Below are 6,000 nucleotides of genomic sequence, written 5' to 3' on the forward strand. Positions count from 1 at the left end.
TCAACTAAATAAGCCTCAATGTGCTCGCAAATATAAATTTGCAGATTCCACAAATATAGTGTTAACAAACAGCTCAATGAAAAGAAAGGTGTAACTGTGGGAGATGAATTCACACATCACAAAGCAGTTTCCCAGAAGGCTTCTTTTTGCTTTTTACCTGATCATATTTCCCTTATCACTGTAGGCTTCAAGGCACACCCAAACATCCTATTGCAGATTCCACAAAAACGGTGTTAGGAAACTTCAACAAGAAAAGAAATGTGTAACTCTATGAAATGAATTCACACATGACAAAGAGGTTTCTCAGAAATGCTCTTTCTTGTTTTTAACTGAGGATATTTCCTTTGTCACCATACACTTCAAAGCGCTCCCAAATATTCCATAGAAGATCCCAAGAAAACAGTGTTAACAAACTGTTCTATGACAGGAACAATGTAACTTTGTGAGGTGAATTCACACATCAATAAGCAGTTTCTAAGAAAACTTTCTAGTTTTTATGGGAGGATATTTCCTTTGTCACCGTAGTTTTCAATGCCATCCAAAATATACCTCCTCAGATTCCCTCAAAAGAGTGCTACCAAACTGCTACATGAAAAGGATTGTGTAGCTCAGTGAGATGAATTCTCACATTGCAAAGCTGTTTCTCAGAAAGCTTCTTTCTAGTTTTTATCAGAGAATATTTCCTTTGTCACCATAGGCCTCAAAGCGATCCTGAATATCCCATTGCAGATTACAAGAAAAACCTGTTAACAACCTGCTCAATGAAAAATATGGCATATTATGCCTATTGTGAAAAAGGAAATATCCTCTGAAGAAACCTAGAAAGAAGCTTTCTGAGAAACTGCTTTGTGATGTGTGAATGCATCTCAAAGAGTTACATCATCATTTCGTGGAGCAGTTTGCTAAGACTGTTTTTCTGGAATCGGCAGTAGGATATTCGGAGTGCATTGAAGCCTATGGTGACAAAGGAAATATCCTCAGATAATAACTAGAAAGAAGGTTTCTGAGAAACTTCTTTGTGATGTGTGAATTCGTCTCACAGTTACACGTTTCTATTCATGGAGCAGTGTGTTAACATTGTTTTCGTGGAATCTGCAAAGGGATATTTGAGAGTGCATTGAGGCCTATGGTGACAAACGAAATATCCTCAGATAAAAACTAGAAAGAAGCTTTCTGAGAAACTGCTTTGTGATGTGTGAATTCATCTCACAAAGCTACAACATTCTTTTCATGGCGCAGTTTTTTCACACGTTTTTCTTGGTATCTGCAATGGGACATTCGAGATCGCTTTGAGGCCTATGGTAAAAAGGGAAATATTCTCTGATAAAAACTAGAAAGAAGCTTTCTGAGAAACAGCTTTGTGATTTGTGAATTCATTTCACTGAGTTACATGATACTTTTCATGGAGCAGTTTGGTAACACTCTTTTTAGGGAATCTGTGAAGGGATATTTTGGATCACATTGAAGACTATAATGACAAAGGAAATATCCTTCCATAAAAACTAGAAAGAAGCTTTCTGAGAAACTGCATTGTGATGTGTGAATTCATCTCACAGAGTTACACCATTCTTTTCATTGAAAAGTTTGTTAACACGTTTTTCTTGGAATCTGCAATGGGATATTCGGGAGCGCTTTGAGGCCTATGATGAAAAAGGAAATATTCTCAGATAAACCCAGAAAGAAGTTCTCTGAGAAACAGCTTTGTAATGTGTGAATTCATCTCACAGCTGTACACCATTCTTTTCATTGAACGGTTTGCTGACACTACTTTCTTGGAATTTGCAAAGGTATGTTCACGAGCGCCTTGAGTCCTATGGTGAAAAAGGAAATATCCTCAGTTAAAAACCAGAAAGAAGTTTTCTGAGAAGCCAGTTTGTGCTGTGTTAATTCATCTCACAGAGTTACACATTTCTTTTCATGGAGCAGTTTGCTAACACCGTTTTCGTTTTATCTACAAGACAATATTTGGGAACACTTTGAAGCCTATGGTGACAAAGGAAAAATCCTCAGAGAAAAACTAGAAAGATGATTTCTGAGAAACTACTTTATCATGTGTAAATTCATCTCACAGAGTTACACGTTTGCTCTCTTGTTGAAGTTACCTAATACCATTTTCATGGAATCTACAATAGGATATTTGAGTGAACATTGAAGCCTTTGATGACAAGGGAAATATCAGGTGAAAACCTTTTTAGAAAGGTTTTCTAAAAAGCTTCTTTTTAGAAGCTTTCTGGGAAACTGCTTTGTGATGTGTGAATTCATCTCCCACAGTTACACCTTTCTTTTCATTCAGCACTTTACTAACATTATTTTTGTGGTATCTGCGAAGGTATATATGTGAGCACATTGAGGTCTATTCAGGTGAAAAAGGAACTTTTCTCAGATAAAAACTAGAAAGAAGCTGTCTGAGAAACTTCTTTGTGATGTGTGAATTCATGTCACAGAGTTCCACAGTTCTTTTCTTTGAGCAGTTTTCTAACACTGTTTTCTTGGAATCTTTCATGGGGTATTTGGGAGTGAATTGAAGCTCATGGTGATAAAGGAACTATCATCATATAAAAACTATTAAGAAGCTTTCTGAGAAACTGCTTTGTGATGGATGAATTCATCACACAGAGTTACACCTTTCTTTTCATTGTGCAGTTTGGTAACACTGTTTTTGGGGAAACTGCAAAGGGATTTTGGGAGCCCATAGAGGTCTATGGTGAAAAAGGAAATATCTTCAGGTAAAAACTGAAGAGAAGGTTTTTGAGAAACTGTTTTGTGGTATGTGCATTCACCTCATAGAGGTAAACCAATCTGTCAATCGAGCAGTTTGGCATCGCTGCTTTTGTAGTGTCTGAGAAGGGATATTTGGGAGCGCATTGAGACTGATGGTGGAATAGTAAATACGTACAGACAAAAACTAGAAAGAAGCTTTCTGAGAGACTGTTATGTGATGGGTGAATTCATCTCACAGAGTTAAATCTTTCTTTTCATGGAGCAGTTTGGTAACACTGTTTTTGTGGTATATGCAAATGGATATTCGGGAGCAGATAGTGGCCAATGTGGAAAAAGGAAATATCTTCAGGTAAAAAGTGGAGAGAATGATTCTGATAACTCCTTTGTGATGTGTGCATTCATCTCATAGTGGTAAAACTTTCTGTTGTGAAAGCACTTTGGCATCACTGTTTTCATGGTGTCTGAGAAGGGATATTTGGGAACGCATGCAAGCCGATGGTGGAAAAGGAAATATCCTGAGATAAAAACTAGAAGGAAAGTTTCTGAGAAATTTCTTTGTGATGGCTGAATTCATCACACAGAGTTACAACTTTGTTTTCTTTCAGTAGTTTGGTAGCACTGTTTTTATGGAATCTACAAAGGGACATTCAGAAACTCCTAGAGGCCTACAGTGGAAAAAAAATTACTTCAGATAAAAACTAGAGATAAACTTTGGAGAAACGGTTTTGTGATGTTTGTATTCATGTCAAAGTGTTTAACCTTTTTGTTGATTGAGCAGTTCGGCATTACTGTATTTTTGGTATCTGAGAGGAGTTATTTTTGAGCACATTGAACCCTATGGTGAAAGAGGAAATATGCTCAGATTTAAATTAAAAAGAAACTTTTTGAGAAATTGCTTTGTGATGGGTGAATTCATCTCACAGAGTTACACCTTTCTTTTCATTGAGTAGTTTGGTAACAGTTTTTGTGGAATCTGAAAAGGGATATTCGGGAGTGCATAGAGTTCAATGACAAAAAAGGAATTATATTCAGGTAAAAATGGAGGGAAGCTTTCTGAGAAACTCCTTTGTTATGTGTGAATTCCTCTCATAGAGCTAAACGTTTCTGTTGTGGGAGAACTTTGACATAACTGTTTGTGTGGTGTCTTAGAAGGGATATGTTTGAGCACATTGAAGCCTATGGAGGAAAAGGAAATATCTTCAGATAAAAACTAGAAGGAAACTTTCTGAGTAGTTGTTTGTGATGTGTGAATTCATCTCATAAAGTTACACATTTCTTTTCATGGAGCAGTTTGCTAACACTGCGTTCATGAAATCTGCAAAGGAATATTTGGGAGTGCACTGAGGACTATAGTGAACAAGGAAATATTCTCAGATAAAAACTAGAAAGAAGCTTTCTGAGAAACTGCTCTGTGATTTGTGAATTCATCTCACAGAGTTACACAATCCTTTTCATGGAGCAGTTTGGTAGAACTGTTTTGGGGAAATCTAAGAAGGGATATTTTAGATATCATTGAAGCCTATGATGACAAAGGAAATATCCTCAGATAAAATCTAGAAGGAAACTTTCTGAGAAAGTTCTTTGTGATGTGTGAATTCATCTCACAGAGTTACACCATTCTTTACATTGACAAGTTTGCTAACACTGTTTTTTGGAATCTGCGATGGGATACTTGGGATCACATTGAGGAATATGGTGAAAAAGGAAATATACTCAGATAAAAACTAGAAAGAAGCTTTCTGAGAAACTACTTCATCATGGGTGAATTCTTCTCACAGAGCTACACTGTTGTTTTCATTGATCAGGTTTGATAACACTATTTTTGTGGAATCTGCAATAGGATATTTAGGATTGCATTGAAGCCTATGGTGAAAAAGGAAATATTCTCCAACAAAAACCAAAAAGAACGTTTCTGAGAAACAGCTTTGTGATGTGTGAATTCATCTTACAGATTTACACCTTTATATTTAGGGAGCAGTGTACTAACACTATTTTTGTGGAATCTGCAAAGGGATATTCACAAGCACATTGATGCAAATGGTGAAAAAAGAAATATTCTCAGATAAAACTAGAAAGAAGATTTCTGGAAAGTTCTTTATGATGTGTGAATTCATCTCACGGAGTTACACCTTTCTTTTGAAGGAGCATCTTGCTAACACTGTTTTCACAGAATCTGCAAAGGGATATTCGGGAGTGTATTGAGGCATATAGTGAAAAAGGAAATATCCTCAGATAAAAACTAGAAAGAAGCTTTGTGAGAAACTGCTTTGTGATGTGTGAATTCATATCACAGAGTAACACTGTTCTTTTCATTGACCAGTTTGCTAACACTGTTTTCTTGGAACCTGCAATGGGATATTTCATAGTGCGTTGTAGCTTATGGCGACAAAGGAAATATCCTCATTATAAAACTAGAAAGAAGCATTCTGAGAAACCGCTTTGTGATGTGATAAATCATCTCACAGAGTTTACAATTTTTTTCATGGAGTAGTTTGGTAGCACTGTTTTTGGGGAATCTGCAAAGGGATATTTTGGATCACATTGAAGTCTATGGTGACTAAGGAAATATCCTCAGGTAAAAACTAGAAATAAGCTTTCTGAGAAACTTGTTACTGATGTGTGAATTCAACTCACAGAGATACAACTTTCTCTTCATGGAGCAGTTTTCCAGCAGTGTTTTCAGGGAATCTGAGAAGGGATCTTTTGAATTGCATTGAAGCTTATGGTGACAAAGGAAATATCCTCAGATAATAAGTAGAAAGAAGCTTTCCGAGAAACTGCTTTGTGTTGTGTGAATGCATCTCACAGAGTTACACTGTTCTTTGCATTGAGCAGTTTGCTAACACTGTTTTCTTGGAATCAGCAATGGAATATTTCGGAGCATCTTGAAGCTTATGGTGACAAAGCAAATATCCTCATGCAAAAACTAGAAAAAAGCATTCTGAGAAATGCCTTTGTGATGTGCTAGTTCATCTCACAGGTTTATATGATTCCTTTAATGGAGCCATTTGCTAGCACTCATTTGGGGAATCTGAGAACGGATATTTTCGATTACATTAAAACCTATGGTTACTAAGGAAACATCCTCAGATAAAAAATTGAAAGAAGCTTTCTGAGAAAGTTCTTTGTGATGTGTGATTTCATCTTACAGAGTTACAACTTTCTTTCCATGGAGCAGCTTGCTAACACTGTTATTGTGAAATCAGCAAAGGGATATTTGGGAGCACGTTGAAGCCTATGGTGACAAAGGAAATATCCTCAGATAAAAACTAGAAATAA

The sequence above is a fragment of the Macaca fascicularis genome, chromosome 8 (genome assembly GCF_037993035.2).
Source record: "Macaca fascicularis isolate 582-1 chromosome 8, T2T-MFA8v1.1".
Lineage (NCBI taxonomy): Eukaryota > Metazoa > Chordata > Mammalia > Primates > Cercopithecidae > Macaca > Macaca fascicularis.